The 17,712-nt window shown below is 32.9% G+C and overlaps 1 long non-coding RNA gene across 1 annotated transcript; it reads left to right on the top strand.

Moving 5' to 3' along the window:
• The first annotated feature begins 12,196 nt into the window (after positions 1 to 12,196).
• LOC107874854 lies at positions 12,197 to 14,619 on the top strand. The gene is made up of 4 exons (XR_001675621.2): positions 12,197 to 12,321; positions 12,479 to 13,349; positions 13,756 to 13,816; positions 14,354 to 14,619. It is a non-coding gene; the product is annotated as an uncharacterized LOC107874854 (long non-coding RNA).
• The last annotated feature ends 3,093 nt before the right edge of the window (positions 14,620 to 17,712 follow it).

Raw genomic sequence — 17,712 nt, 5'->3', positions numbered from 1 at the left:
GCAGACCCCCAATTTCCTTTCCAATTTTTTCCAGGATCGTGTAATTGTAAAACTCAGTAGGTAGGGAGGGTAATCTTACTCACACTGCAGATGACATGATTTTTGCACTCGCGGGTACGAAATTTGGCTCCCAAACCCGGATTGAGACATACGATCCTGCGACGAACCACGGGCTTTCTAAAAGAATCTTTCTCTAGCTTTCCTTAAGAGCAAGTTTAACCGTATAATAATCCTCTCCTAAATCAATGAGGATTATGCTCTCTTGAAGCTTTCATAAATCTGTAAGTTTAGATCGGAGGAATTGATGGTTCACTTTTCGTCCGACACATTTAATGATGACCGATCTCTTCCAGGGAAGGTAGAGACGTTGTTTATCTTCATCCGAAAGGGGAGTATGTTTTTGTTAGCTCCAATTTTCTCTGTGTCTAAATTTTCAAAGCTCATTGGAGAGTCTAAATTCCCATGGAGTTTGTTGCTAGGATCCTCCGCTGCTTCTTTATAAGACATTTTCCTCGAAGGATCTTCGTCCATCGTAGCCGGGGTTGGGTCAGGGGGTCCGGCGGAGGCACCGGAGGTGGTAGATCTGGGTTTTTTTATTTCGAAGGGGAAAACCTTGAGTAACGGTCCATTCAGAGAGAAAAAATAGTTGATGTTGTTGTAAGCAAGTTTTATTCCAAAAAATCTAAAGATAATACTTATCCATAACTATATCATTGTACAGGCATTTCTTCAATCTATAAATTAAAGTGTGTAAATTAGCTTTTCATATAATTTAATCCTTCGAGAAAATGAGATTGTGCATCTTTAAAGTATGAATGCATCAAACTAATTAATCTCATTTAAATAAATGTAAATTACACTAAATATCATTGTAATATGATTACTATGTGAAATCTTCTATATTTTAGAGATTTATTCCAACAGTTGCTCCACCTGTTACAATATCAACAACAGCATCAACAACAAAGAAATAACATCAACAAGAAAGAAACAAAATTATTTGTTCTAACACCATCAACAACACCACACTTCATATTCCAACAACACCAACCCCACCAATAGCATCAATAACAATGAAACAAACAAAATACATACAAAAAATAATACTGCCAACAAGGCTTTTATACTTCTCCCACAGATGAGTTTTTTTGCATATTTTAATAAAGACAACAGTTCGTTCATTCAAGAATTAAAAGTAACCTTTCATTCATATTTTTTAAATAAATATGATATGGGTAAAGTGTAATTAAATTAAAAAATAGATGTAAATAACTAATTTAAATAACTTGCAAAGAAGAAGACGAGAGAATAAAAAAGCAATAGTGAACCATAGCTACAATGTCAAAAGCAAGGGGATCAAACAAAATTTTAGTTGAGAAAAGATATAGATCGAGATCCAAAAGGATCCCTATAAGAAAGACGATATAAAAGAGAGAAAAAAATAAGACGGTTGTGATAACCCTAAAGAGGATAAAAAAAGAAGATAGATGAATAAATTTATGGCTGAAGGAGAGATAATTCTAGAGGTGGGTTTAAATATTTATTAATATTCATTAATAACTTTGAGGGGCACGAGGAAGATGGTTGACATTGAAAAGATAAGATAAGATTACTTAAGGAGGAGATTTTTGAGTTATCCAAGAAATATTTTTTATCACCTTAGTATTTTATCTTTCATCTTTCGGATAGAAGTTTGCTTTAAAATTAAAAAAAAAAGATTTTCAAATATATATATCATTTGTTGCAATAGATATTAATAACTGTTTGAAAATTTTCAGCAGCTCAGTCATCTATCAGATATAAATGTCTATTTGATAACTAAATTAGATAGGTAATCTATTGTAATAGATCGATCACCCTGACTTGAAATAATTCATATTAATTTAATGTTAAACTAATACCTAAATTAACTTAGCTAGAACTAGGGATGACTACATAGGGTCAACTACAACTTCAATTGATTCTTTGCAATTGCATGATGTTGGTATTGCGTTTCTCCTCACCTGAGTCATCGATCGATCACTCTGAGTTGAAACAGTTCGTATTAACTTATTATTAAGATAATACCTAAATTAATTTAGCTATAACTAGGGATGAGTACATAGGGTCAACTATAACTTCAATTGAGCCTTTGCAATTGCATAATGTTAGTATTGCATACCCCTCGACCTGAGTCGTTGATTGATCACTCTGAGTTGAAATGATTCATATTAACTTGTTGTTAAGCTAATACCTAAATTTATTTATCTATAACTAGAGATAAGTTAATAGGGTCAACTACAACTTTAATTGAATCTTTGCAATTACATGATGTTGGTATTGCATTTCTCCTGACCCGAGTCATTGATGGATCTCTCTGAGTTGAAATGATTTATACTAACTTAATGTTAAGCTAATACATAAATTGATTTATCTAGAACTAGTAATGAGTACATAGGGTCAACTACAACTTCAGTTGAGTCTTTATAATTTTATGATGTTGGTATTGCATTCTTCCGAACTTAAGTTGTCGATAGATCACTCTGAGTTAAAACGATTCATATTAGCTTATTATTAAGATAATACCTTGATTTATCTAGAATTAGAGATGAGTTGATATGGTCAACTATAACTTTAATTAAGTCTTTGCAATTGCATGCTATTGGTATTGCGTTCCTTCCGACTCAAGCCGTCGATGGATCACTCTGAGTTAAAATGATTCATATTAACTTAATGTTAATATAATTCCTAAATTGAGTTGGATAAGTAAATAGGATCAACTACAATTTTAATTGAGTCTTTGCAATTACATGAGATTGGTATTGCGTTCCTCTCGACCTGAGTTATCGATCGATCACTCTAAGTTGAGATGATTCATATTAATTTATTGTTAAGCTAATACCTATATTGTTTTACCTAGAAATAGAGATGATTTGATAGGATTAACTACAACTTTAATTGATTCTTTGCAATTGCATGACGTTGGTATTGTGATCCTCCCAACCCGGATCATTGATGGATCACTCTGAGTTGAAACGATTTATATTAACTTAATATTAAGCTAATAAGTAAAGATATAAGGATGATTACATAGGTTCAACTATAACTTTAATTGAAACTTTGCACCTACATGGTGTTGGTATTGTGTTCCTCCTGACCTGAGTTATCAATTGATCAGTTCGAGTTAAAATGATTCTTTGCAATGCATAATATTGGTAGTGTGTTCCTCTTAACCCTAGTTATTGATCGATCACTCTGATTTGAAATGATTAGTATTAACTTATTGTTAATATAATACCTAAAGTGATTTATCTAGAACTAGATATGAGTTGATAGGGTCAACTACAACTTTAATTGAGTCATTGTAATTGCATAATGTTGGTATTGCATTCTCTTACACTCGAGTCATAGATCAATCACTCTGAGTTGAAATGATTTATATCTTTTAAAATATAAAAAAAATAATTAAGATCAATTCGGACAAATTAACATTTTTAAAACTTGTCATTCTTATCCAAAATACAAATCAACCCATACAAATCATCCACTTATGGAAAAAATATTTCATCATTTCAAATCTCAAGTTCTCTCTTTTTTTTTCTCTCTAAACAATGCGGATAAAAAAATACTCAAAATATTGCTCAATCCTTTACAATAGATCAATTTTCTTACTATTTTTTATCACATAGGTGTTATTTTCAATTTCATTCTTGCTTGTATCTATCATTTTCTCTATCTTCGACGGTACTAGAGTTTGAAAAGAGTTCTATATTTGTTCTTTTTTACAAAATTAGGGCATTTTAGTTAATAATGAAAAATAAGACTGTTAGTTGTATTTTATTCAAGAATGGGTTAACAATTTTGAGTTTTGATGGTAAAATCATAGGAAGAACCTGAGAAAACCCAAGTTTTTATCGCATTATTTCATTGACTATCATAGTTTGTTGGATGGTGTTTGTGGTGTTATTGTTGGTTGTTGTTGGTGTTGTCGGTATTGGTGGTCTTGTGGTGGTATCGGTGGTCTTGGTATTGGTATTGGTGGCATTGGTAGTGGTGTTGGCAGTCTTGGCGGCCTTGGTGCAGGTATTAGTGGCATTGGTGGTAGTGTTGGTATTGTTGGTGATGTTGGTGGTCTTGGTGGTCTTGATGGTGGTATTAGTGGTCTTAGCGGTGGTATTGGTGTTCTTGGTAGCATGGTAGTAGTCTTGGTGGTATTAGAGGTAGTGGTGTTGGCGACGGTGGCATTGGTGGTGGTTTTGGTGGTAATCTTGGTGTTCCATCTATTGCAACAGGTGGACCATCTGTTAGGAGATATTAAATAGGTCTTCAAACAGATTTCCCATCTGTTCTAAAATGATGGGTTATCCATTAGAGTATTTGTTTTTGTAATGTGGCGTATAATAATTTATTGAAATTTGTCTTACCTTTTTTTTAAAAACTATGCAGACATCAAATGTAATATATTTTTTATTTTTCTATTGTTGTAGTTAAAAGATGTCTCCCAAAAGAAAAGAAACTGAAAGTGGATCAACTTCTGACCACCAAACAAAAAAGACTAGAGTACAAATAGATTCAGAGGAACTTCCTAAACAATCTCAATCAGAGAAAAATAAAGCTGAGAAAAGTTATGAAAAAAGAGGTGGAGAAGGGTATATAGAGGCTGGTGAGGAAAATAAAAAGGAGGAGGAAGAAAAGATAAACAAGAAGAGAAAGAAGTAGAAAGTGAGAAAAAAGATGTTGATCAACATGATGATAAGCAAGAAGAGGAAGAAATAGAAAGTGAGAGAGGATGATGATCAATATAATGATAATGCATAACCAATGGGGCATGAATTAAGACAGGCTATCCAAACTATTAGTATTGATAGCTTTCAAGTTGTGATGCCGATAGATGACCCTGCAAAACTAACTGGTGATCTTGTACTTAAATGTCAATTGGGAAAACCTTTTGATGACTTTGGCAATATTATAAAGAATGAAAACATAGACGAACTTTTTAAGAAGAGCTGCTTTGGATTTTTTTTTGAGTTTCTTGAGGACCACACTGCCCATTTTCAAATGAGCATGATATATGGTTTTCTCAAGCACAGGATCAAGTACGTGGGGTCGATAAAGATTTGAAGGGGGGAAAATGGATGAAATCTAGATGAACTACTATGGCATATCGGGTTTGTTTTGACTTGAAAGAGTTTGCTATAGTGATAGGCTTGAGATGAACTCGTCCAAAAGAACCACTCATCAAGGAAACACCCCGCAAAAGGTCCAATGCAAGCAGTACAACTAAACCACCACCATCAAATAGAGGGAAGACATTATCCAAGAAACCACCCGCCAAAACTAACAAATGCGAGGAAAAAATAGATGGATTGTTGGACATTGCTGTATGTAGCTACAAAGCGGAAGATTTGATAGAATATCTCAAGGATAAACTCATATCAAAGTAGTACAGGGAGCAATTGTACTTAGTTTGATTAGAATATGCAAGAGACGTCAAGAAAGTCATAGAAGATGATTTGTTGGCGCTTGCTGAGGATTTTGAAAAATTCAATGATTATCCCTGGGGATATGACAGCTACAACTTGACTTTCAAATATTTACTAACAAAGCTATCCTCAAAGATGATTACATTATACTTCTTTCCTTTGGCTTTTATAATAAATTAATCACTATTTGTTTACTCATTCATTAATTAATATTGAATAATTATTATGACTTTTTTTTTGCTTACTTCCTGTTTACATATTTTAGGCTTGCACATTTGAAGTCATTTCACGTTTTCAAAAGCAGATCAAGGATTAACCGAATGAGGGTTCTCATCCAAGAATCCTTAGGTGGATGGCTGCAAAGACCAGCACAAGAACTAAGAAGGTTGATCTTTTTAACCCTTTGGATGATGCAGTACGTCTTCTTTCAAGTAAAATAATTTGACTCAAAAAAATATATTGAAACAGATGTGTCATTTTTTGCGATAGATGGGTCGTCTGTTGCTACAGATCGCCATTCTACTGCAGCTGGTGTAATAGATAAGTAATCTATTACGACATACGATCTATATTTTGCAGCAGATTAACTATTTGTTTCTCTAGTTTTTTTAAATCGACTCAACAGATTACCCATCTACTACAAATTATGCAATAGATAGGTAATTTGATGTAATATATTATTAATTTATTGTGACATACAGATTATCTATTACGACAAATAGATCATCTATTGCATAAATTGATTGTGTTAACATGTAACCTAACTGACTACAAATTATTATTATTATTATATAATGTAAATGTATCCATTTTTTTATAGGTTGTGCATCCTTGGATCGTGCCTACTGAGCAAGAGTTAGGGATGACTTCTTTTATCACTCTAAGTCTTGTTGATACAATAGCAGACCCAATGATGGAGCTAATAAAGAAGAAATTGGCTGGAGCAGCAACTATAAGAAAAGTAGTTAGGCATGGTCAACCTAATATTGAAGCTTTTCATGAGCAACCTACTATAACAGATCTGGATACTTCTTCTGGGGGTGTTGCTGGTAGAGTTGTTGATGTTTGTGGTAGCCATCTTGATGTTGATGCTGCTGTCAGTCGTGATGATAAGCATGTTTATTCTAAAAAAAAATACGCTTGAAATCACCCCTTACACAGGTCCCTCTCACCCTTACACCGGTTCCTCTCACCCTTATAGTGGTCCCTCTAACCTCTCTTCACCCTCATGTTCTTATTGCAAATGCAAAGTTTGCAAGGAAAGACATGGTAAACTCCTTGAAAAACTAGAGGCTATTGCTGAAGCTGTCGAGAAATTGAAATCCAAGAGAAGTGTCATATCATCCAAGAAAGTGAGAGAGCCACCACATTCATACAGTGGCGGTTATAGGGAAGAAAAGAAAAATTAACCAAATACTCTCCAGTCTGAAAAAAAATTGCAACTCCTCTATCTCCAAAAGTTGTTGAAGTTTAGGGGCCACTGAAAAAGGTTGACATATATGCAAAACTTGGTGATGAAAAAAAGAAGGAACTGCAAAAGACCACAAATGCCGGGAAGAAGAAACCTACAAGAATACACCATGCATATGTTTGACGCCAAAGACTTCAAGAGTATGACAGATATGCATAAGTAGTACGTAAATTGGGTAAGTTTACTTTTCCTAACCTAGCCTTCTAATATACTTCATAAAGAAGAAGTTACACAATAGATGTGTATTTGTTTTCAATAGTTGGGTATTCTGGTGCAATTGGTGGTGGTTTTACTGCAATATATTACACATCTATTGCATAAGTTGCGTTAACTGGGTAGTTTGTGAACAGATTTAGAGAATCCTCTACAAAAGATGGACCATCTGTTACATCTTTCCACTATGTTTTCTTCCTTACAATTACTATTTAAAATTGTCTTCTTATAACAGTATGTTGATGAAATTCTCTACCTCATGAGGAACAAACAATTAGCGTACTCGGATGCTTATGATGTTGTCAATAGGATAATGGACCTCAAATTCTACAATAATTTTAAGAATAGGTACAATAAGATTTGTAGTCCAGATGACACTCCTGGTGGCCCGAGATTTGATAGGTTAGTTTCTATGTACGAATTGGAAGAAGACATTATTAACTATATTAGAGGGAAGAGGCCATATCCACACGGCAAGAGTTGGACCAAGGCAAAGAGAATTCTTACAGTCATGAACGTGGAAGTCAAATATTTTCTCATTGTTGAGATACTTCTCAAGGAGAAAAAGATTAAGGTTTATGACTGTAACTTACCTATCTTTGACGACTGCGATTTTTTTTACCCACAAGCAGCCACTGTTGGAGTTGCTCCCGAACTTGTTGAGGCAGAATAAACTGATGGATCATTTGCCAGCGAAAGTGTTGATGAAGAAAGCATGGGATTTTGAAAGTCGAAACAAGGACATGGATATTCAAAAAAATAAAACCGGTGTCACGTGTGGGTCATATGCATTTGCCTCACTCGACTCTTCAACTCGATTGTCCTTTCTTCTTCTGTTTTTTCCTTTGAATAATAGTCGGGTTAAAATTTTGTCTCAATTTCTACTTCTTTGCATGAAAATACTTTGTGTTTACATCCAAAGGGAGCATGATGTAGACACGTAATTTCATCCCTCCAAAATTATTTTACTATTTTATCTTCCGTCTTACAACGCACCCTAACCTCATTTCATAACTTTTTTTCACAAAAATGACAAAATAATGACCAACACTAAACAAAATTTATCCCTAAATTCTCACATGATCCTAATTGGAACAAACTAACAACCCCTCCCTATCAAATTTTGACAACACATCACCACCCTATACCCCCTCTCCCTACCCATGTGGGCCACTCCCTAACCCCAACTCATATTTTTTCCACCGTAACAGAATCAACAACAATACACATTCACTAATAGAATTTTTCATACACCATATATGCACACATCTCACTGAAATTCCCACGCACACATGAAATATATATACACAACAACAGAATTGGGAAAGGGGGAAATTCATATACACAGTTCATACGCACACATATACAGACGCAAAATACACACACCTCACGCCATTAACACACAGCTCATACACACAATTTTGACATATACACACACCTCACAAAAATTCACAGAAGACATCACTCACCAGCCAGCTTCAAAACCACAGGTACTCAGACAATAGACGAAAGAAGTTCTTCTCAGACTAAGAAAGGTTTTTCCTTAAGAAAAAAGAAAGATAAAAAAAGAAAGATAGAAAAAATAATAGTAGACTCAATAAAAAAATTAGTAGCAGAACAGTTGCCCAATGAGATAGCTATGAATCCAGAACTGCCGAAGCCAAGACCCAGAATTTCTTTAATCCAAAGAGAAGAGACAAGATCAACCAGAACAGGAACAAGACTAGGACTATCAGACAAAGACAGTGACGAATATGAACGAGACTATAACTCAGCCATGAATCAATTTGCACAGAACTCAAATGCAGATGATGATTCAGGAATAGAATTTGACTCAGAAGCACTACATAATTTGGATACGTAAGTCATAACGATATTTACAAAAAGATAAAATTACAAATGTATGCAATATCAGATAAATAAATAAATAAATAGATGAGCAAGGGTTAAAAGCCACCAGGCCCACTTGCCAAAAAGTCTTGATAAGTTTATCAAAGGATTTGAAATCCATAAAGAGACTTGAAGTCCACAAATGCCTATAAATAGCACCTTATGGATGACTTCAAAGTAAGTATCTAGAGAGAAGTAAGAGCAAAAATCAAGAGTGAGAAAGTTCTTAGTTTTCCATGAAGTTCTTCATTTTCAACGTTTGTAAGTTAGTTCAATAAAAAAAAAAGGAAAGAATGTGTAAAAAGTGTGAGAAGTTTTCTTGGTTCTTCATTTTGCGATAGCTGTCAGCTTTCAGGGGACTCCCGAAAGGGAAACCTCATTTCTTCCTTAAGACATGTAAGTAGTAGTTACATAGATCTTTGTATTTTTCTCCCTAAGTTGTAAATTATGTTTAAATTAATAAAGTACATATTCTCTTTCACATATGCTTTAATTATTATAAGATCTGGATTGCCGGTGGTTTTCCGACAGCTTTCTGATCTTGTAAAAATTAGTAACTTATTTATTAGTACATATTTATGTGTTTTAATATTATAAATATACCCTTAGTATATGGTTATTCTCTCAGCATTTTAGCAATAACGATGGATTAATCTGTACATTTCTAGGGATTTAAAAAGTCCAAAGAAAACTAAAAAAGGATTGTTGTTATTCTCCCGGGGTGTGATTAAAGAAGATATTGCTAAAATACCCTAAAACTGAAGAGAAAGAGATGAACAGGGTATAAATAAATAAAATCAAAAATCAAAAAATTAAAAAATATAAATAATAATTTATTTTGTTGAGAGAAAATATACTTTAATCTTTATAACTCCACTACTACACTGGACTATGGTTGTAATGGGCTGGCTATTAAAACTTGTGTCAACACCTTGATTGTTGTGTGTAAGCAGTGAGAATTTATTTTTCATAAGTAGTCATAGTACAAGTTTGAGACAATTACTGACTCTGGAGTAAAGTTTGTTGTTTTACTAAGTGAAGGTTCAATGCAGAGCACATCTTCATTATGCACAATAGTTTCCCTTCAACTAAATTGGTGATAACTCTCTTATTTGAATATTATAATGTTTGTGGGAATATTATTAATGGTCATAAAGTGAAGAAAGTAGTGTCATTATATTTTGATAATTCTTGTAACTTCTTCCACTTTATTCATCCATTATCTATCACATTATTTTGTACATTTAATCTTATGAGTTAGTGGTAAGAATGTGGTCATAAATGTCTTGTAACTTCTACCATTATTCTACCTCTCTATGTATTGTAATTCATATAACATATGAAACCCCTAAAATATTCATATTCCACGCTTAATACCCACCACTCCCTCATTTACTAGATGAAAGACTACTAAACCTATATAAATGATGGTTTTTTCTTTGTGTTAAAGAATATATGAAAAAGACAAGAAGAGTAGTACATTGTGAGTGAGATGACAAAGATGATAACTGTAAAAATTATATTAGTGAAAGAGATAGTTGAGACAAAGAAAATATTCTAAGTCTCTAATTATATTCACTTTACAAAAGAGAGTAACTATATAAATGAAAGAGAGAGTTGAGACAAAGAAAATATTCTATATTCACTATGCAAAAGAGAGTTTTAATATGTTGAAGAAAGGTGTTCTTGTGGTGAAGCTTTGAACTCTTCAACTAATTGGAGTTGCTTGAGTTGTACATTATTGATGGACTGTTGTATACTGGAGGGGACAAGTCAAGAAATATACTGCTGGATCGATGAAGATTATGTCGCAGTTGACTTGAATCTTCTTAAAGAGAGCGAGATATCCGCACCTCAATCAAGAAAAAGATTATTCTTTTCATTTTTGTTAATGTTTATTATTTCAACTATGATTTTATTATTTGTGGTATATTACACCACCATGTTATATAAGATGTACTTCATATAAGGTTATGCTTCAATTGACTTCCCTTTTTCAAACATTACTCAATATTTCTTTATGTGCTTTCTGCATTCCACTATTTAATAATCAAAGTTAATGATTTTTTAATTTTTAAATATTAGGATAAAATAGTTGAAAGACTAATAACATACATAATTGGTTTAAATGATGATTAATAGAATGTCAATAATTATTAAAAAAAAAAAAAAGATAATTGGTTGAAGTAATATTTTTTTTAAAAAAATGAAGATCAAATTAATTAATTTTTTTCACCTATAATATTGTTCTAATAAAAATGGAGACATACCTGAGATGAAAAGAAAAACAACATTAATTGAGATTTATAGAATAAAATAAAATAATTTAATTTAAATTGCATATCTGATGTGCAACTGCAAAGTTCATTGGTGGTAAAATTCTTTTGCTTCAATTACTACCGTCACAACAGTAAAGAAAAATATTACAGATATAAAAAAATCCAATGAATATTTTGTGATTTTAAAGTTATATTCTGAAATACAAATTAATAATATACTAATTCAACAAATCAATAACGAAATACACAAAACACAAACTCATGTAATAATAAATTACTTTAGAAAAATAAGATACATTTTAATAAAAGATAAAAATTTCAAATTAAGTTTTTTACACTTTTAATTTATTAGATATTAGAGATTAAAAATAGAAATTATTATTATTCACAAAATAATAAGTAAATACTAAGGGGTCATTTGGTAGAGTGTATTGGAAAACTCATGCATGTATTAATTTAATGTGTATTACTAATACATTGTTTGATATACTTTTGTAATCTATGTATAACTAATACTTGCACTAGTTGTACACTCTATTGTATATTGAGGTGTATATTATTAATATCTCAAAATCTATGATATTAGCAATACAATGGATCCAATACATACATTAATGTGATTAAAGACAACATTATCCTTCAAAATTTTTTTTATAACCTTCCCAACATATATATGAAAGATATTTTTATAAAAAAAATCTTTTTAAAAATTATTAATTTATATTATTTTTAATACATTAAACTGAACAATACATAAAAATATACAAACATAACTAATATAAGCATCAATAATACAAATATTACTAATATATCATATTTTGCATTATTCTTGTACACTCTGCCAAATCACGAAAAGGGAAAGTAATTAGTGGGAAGGAATCAAATGAGAGAATTAGGTTTATTTTTGCTATTTAAGTGGAAGCATGAGACGAAAAGAAGCAGATTGTTTGTTGAGATCGGATCGGCAGCCGATCCGAAACAATATTGTCTCTCACGCACACCTCAGGTGAGATGCTGAGTATTTTGTTAAACCCTTATACCAGAAACAATATTGAATTTTGAATTGTTGTTATAGGACTAAGAGGTAACAATATTGAATTTTGAATTATTTTTATTGGACTAGCTAGGAGGTAACAATGTTGAATTTTGAATTGTTGTTACAGGACTAGGAGGTAGATAAAAAGAAGAATAGCCATGCTGTATTTGTTGGTTATTTATTGTATGCTGTAGAAATCAAAGTTTATGATATTCCCAAGAGGAAATGGATGGACAACATCCCAAAGTTGAAAGCTCCCACGTGTTACCCACTCGTCTTCTTCATTGATCACTGGCTTTATGTGATCTCTTTTGATATTCCCGAGGGCGGACAGCCACACTTTGAGATGCTGAATATGAGTTATCTTTCTAAAAGATGGGTTTCACTACCTCTACCCAATACCCTTTTGTATCCTGTAGTTACCTATAAACTTGCCACTCTGATTGTTGACGGTGGTCATTCAAACGAGACCACCCTATATCTAAAGGCGCCTGACAGCTGCGTTCTTCTTGCTTTCAGCTTCAAGGATTAGACTTGGTATACCTATACCAATACCATTGGAAAACCATTGACACCTCTCAGGCATCATCTTTTGAAATCATCTTGGTGGGATCATTTTGTAATCGTAGAAAATCACTTGTACTCATTCGGAAGGAACAAGTCAAAATTTTTGCTAATCATTCATGATTTGGAGCCTGTCCCCGACAATAAAGTTGATGAAGGAAGAATTATATGTGAGGTTGACGTAACAAACACTGTTCACCGAGATGTTCTTAACGATAAACTTGCTCTTTACTCTATTCGTTATCTAGGAAAGAAGGGTTCATGCCGAAGGTTCTTTGTGGCTATCGTCTACTCTTCCAGGAACCACCATTCTCTCGTGTCTACATGCACCTTTGATCTAAGTGTCGAGTTTAAGGTCCAGGAATATTCCTGCCAGAACAAACCTCTAAACCCGGGTCCGTATCTCACGCTTCCACTTCAATGCGAGGTGTTATGTAAGTTTCTCTCCCCCTTAGAATTGCAATTGCATTGCTTCCAAGCGAAATGTAAGTTTGTTCTTTATATCAAATTGTTCAGTAAACTAGCAGATTTTACATTCCTTTCCTGAATAACACACTTTGTACTCTAGATTATTCTTATTAACGAGTCGGGGCTATTTGTTCTCTGTTGAACTAGTTCTTCCTCTATTATCAATGGCCTTTGTGCTTACCTATTTTTCAGTTAGGCGTTGGATTGTTTTGCTCTAATGGTTTAGGTGAGACGTCTAATAGACAACTCCTCTTGTGTAACATATCATGATGCTTCTATATGTATGAAATATTTGTCACCCTGCATTCTGTCTTGATTGTTTTGGTCATAAGTTTTCCTAAGCAACTACTACTTGTTTTTTTGTTGCCTCAGGTGAAGTCAAAGGTGGTTAAATCGTCCAATGGGTAGTACCAGTAGTTTTTCTTCTGACTGGGTAAGCCTTACCTCTTAAGCACATTGGAGGTTTCTTTAGAAAATGAAATACAGCAGTAGTACTAATATATTCCTCTATACCGGTGCGTGGTTCATACAAGTACATTCAGGAGTCAAAAGAATAAATTTACCGGTTCTCTTTGAAATGTGTAAACACTGCTTATAGTTTTCATGATTCCCCTGCTTGTGTGCAGCTTTGTCTTTATCTTTGTTTCGGTCTAGTCACACATGCAAAGCAAGCTACAAGCCTTCTGTTAAAGTTAAAATTTTCCATCGACTTATAGATTAATAGCGACCAAAAATGCATATGGTTGTTTTTTGTGTTTAGTGAAATTCAAGGGACTTAAATAAATCTAACCTTTAAACCCGAAAGACCATTTTTCGTCATTTTCTCTTGTCAAGATTTTAGTTTTAGTAAAATTCAGTGAGAACCTTTAATGTGGTAATACGGAGTTACATGTTGTGTATTAGAGAATCATTATTATCTTCTGCCACGTTTCTGATACTTGAAGTGTGCATTTGATGTTTTGGAGATCAGTCACACCTTTAGGGAAAACCAACGCAGCTGCAGACGATTTGGCTATGGAAGGAATGAAGCGAGCATGTTTTAGAGAACTTAACTTTCTGCCTACCCCTCCTTTATTTTGCTTTGTTTTGCTAGAGGGATAGTTCTTATATCCTGTTAGGAAAACTACTAGTACTAGTAATATTTTGGCTCGCTTTAAGAACTTATTTGCTCTAAGGAGCTGTACTGTTCGTAATGACGCTCTTTAATTTGTTATTAACATAAATCCACTACTTTAACCAGAAAAAAGAAATGCACTTAATGTGACTTGAAAACTTTTGCTTGGAAGCTTCACCAATCGGTTTCGCAAAAACAGTGATGAAAAGAACCCATCTCTTAGAATTGTCAAACCGCTTCAGCTACTGCCTCGTGAAGGTTCTGAACAATTTAATTGAGTATCGTTTTGTCTGATTTTTCTAATTGGACGAGTAATATTTGGTCTTTCGATCGTCTTCTGATGATCATTTAAAGGAAAAATACTACAGTTCTTCATTATGTTAGAAAGGTAAATTGTTTTGGAATGTTTAATATGCTGGGTTTGATTTGTTAAGAGTTAAAAGGATCTGGGACTGGCTTAAAAGGTTTTAGAGCGCATAATCTTGGTCTTATAGACAACAATTGAGGGAGGTTTTTTACAAGAGTCCGGAGCATAAATGACAAGTTTTTCAGGAAAAATTACCAAACCTTTGTCCATCAACATGATATGTAAGATAACATGGTGGGTTTACCTAATAAGGTAAATGAACTCCCTTATCTTATTTATTATATTGAAAAAGTCGGTGGGAGTTCAAAATTTAATGACATCGATGTACCAAAATTTAGTGACATTAATGTTTCCTCTGTACATCTTTATTTATCCACTTTTCTATTGGGAAATGTCCAATAATCTCTGTTCATTTTATAAAATTAATGGATAATTTATTTATTTTTACCTATTTATCCTAGGTATTAAATACAATATACAACTCATTGAATTTTTCAAAGTAAAAAATATACTATCCAAAGGGTGATATAGAAAAATCAATTATCTATTTATTGTTTCTTATGACATATGTCAAGTCAAACATGAACAAGTATTTATGAACGGAGGAATAATTTAGTGACAAAATTATTTCAAATGCATTGCATTATAAGGTAAAATGTGTTCCTTACCTTACAAGGTAAAATGTCTTTTACCTTATCAATTTTCTTTTAGGTGAAAATCATTTTTCCTCCCCTACTTTACCTTAAAAATCGAACTCCCCCTTAACTTTGAACAATATTCATACTCTCCTTTATTCTTATTGAATTTTTTAAATTCTATTGTGCCCTTTTTAAAAAAAAATAAATAAATTCAAGGTATACTTTAATTACTTTTTTATCTAATATTTTTCAATTCCAAACATACAAATATATAGTATAATATTATTAATCATTTTTGTAGCTTATTAATTTATCAAATGTTGTTGTTATCATATCAACTTGTTAAGCCTAGACTTACGTTAAGTTAGTATTGTCATACATGTGTAAAAAGTTTGTCCTTTAGTTGCATTCATATGTAAATTAGCACTTTGTATGAAACCCATATCAAAACTAATTTTAATTTTCTTTCTGTATAGATATGGAATATCAACACTTTGTGCATTCACGACCATCACAGTTTGACATATATGCCACGCAAAGTAAGCATCAGTTCGAGGCTATTTGGAAAGGCACAGTAAAAGGAGAAAAGATATATTTGATAGTGCGGCGTGATGATAATGATTTTTGACATCATGTTAGAAATCATTTGTTTCATCCCCGTCTTCTTAATTATTTTAATATTTGTGGTTTTAGGGCATCATATATGTTGGATTCGTTTCCTGCAATTATTCCCTTATTACTACACTTATTGAAAGGTGGTAACCAAAAACGCACACCTTTCACCTGAGAACGGGTGAAGCGACTACAACCTTACATGACATGAAACTCATGTTTGGAATGGTCGTAGATGAAACTCTCATTCTTCATCCAGGCGCTACTCAGATATTACCTATTAACAGACAACAAATATTTATCGAATTTACAGGATTGATAACTGATCTAAACTTTTTTCAAGGAAGCAGAATTTTTTTAATGAGATTGGACGAACACATGAAAAATCTGAACGAAATAACTGATGAAATTGAGGAAGAAAAGGTGCAACGAAGAGTTAGGTTGTACCTTTTTTGGTTGTGCGGCGGAATAATATTTTCTGATAAATCTGAAAATAAATTTAGTACAGACTCTTTGATGGACATGCGTGACTTACCCGTAATGTCAACACAGGTTTGGGGAGCCACTGCGCTATCGTACCTGTATTTTTTATTTGTGTTGTACGTCAATGGAGAAGTTGCACCGCATTAGTGGTTTTGTCTCGTTATTGCGGGTAAGTGAACTTTATAAAAAAAAGTTCTATTATCCGACTCAGATACATTGGTCGTCATAGCCCTCTATCTACATTGTCCATTTTTCAATTGAGTGATTACATATCATCTATAGGCTTCCCGTTATTACATTTTCTGCAAGAATTTTTTTTCTGATGCTCCGTAGCTGCCAAACACATCAAATTTTTGAGTTCACTATTTAATTTTTATAAGTTAAATTATTTTTAAATGTCGAACACAAAATCTGTGGTGTGTTTTTGGTGGTTGCAACCAGGCGTAAGATTAAACACACTGTAAAATTTCTTGATGACTGTCTGAAATGATTCCAATAAGATTTAACACACTGTAAAATTCCTTGCTGACTATCTCAAATGAGTCCAATGTCTTTTCTCTCACCAACAACATGCCTTTATAATAATGTGAGAAACCATGACCAAGAGTCAAAACTTTCATGCACTACTATAGCATATGTGAGTGAAAAAATATTATTGTTCGCATCAATTGCGACAATAATTACTAGTTTAATATCATACTTGCCATAAAGATGAGTGCTATCTATTGAAATCACAGGCCTACAACTTTTAAATCCCTCAATGCTAGTCTTGAAACTCCAAAATAAAAACTTGAATATGTGTTCACCTTGCATTGTTATTGAATCATGCTCCCACTCAAAAATAGTGTCTGGATTGAACGATTGCAATGGAATCATATATTTAGATAATATTTGAATCCTTCTTAATATAGGAAATCAATGAAGTAGTAATCACGTCGTTGTTTAAATTAGAATGATCTTCTTTATATTTATCTGGATTACAAGTATGCTCAATCATTTTTTCCGCCTTCCACATACACCAATTGCTCTAAAGTATATCATCCATTCATCCCCTGACATATATTTCTTGCAAATAACCTTTCAACTGTCTCCTCTTGATCAATCACAAAATAACT

The sequence above is a fragment of the Capsicum annuum genome, chromosome 6 (genome assembly GCF_002878395.1).
Source record: "Capsicum annuum cultivar UCD-10X-F1 chromosome 6, UCD10Xv1.1, whole genome shotgun sequence".
Taxonomy (NCBI): Eukaryota; Viridiplantae; Streptophyta; class Magnoliopsida; order Solanales; family Solanaceae; genus Capsicum; species Capsicum annuum.
The sequence above is the reverse complement of the archived record's forward strand: the minus strand, read 5'-3'. Positions and strand labels throughout refer to the sequence as shown.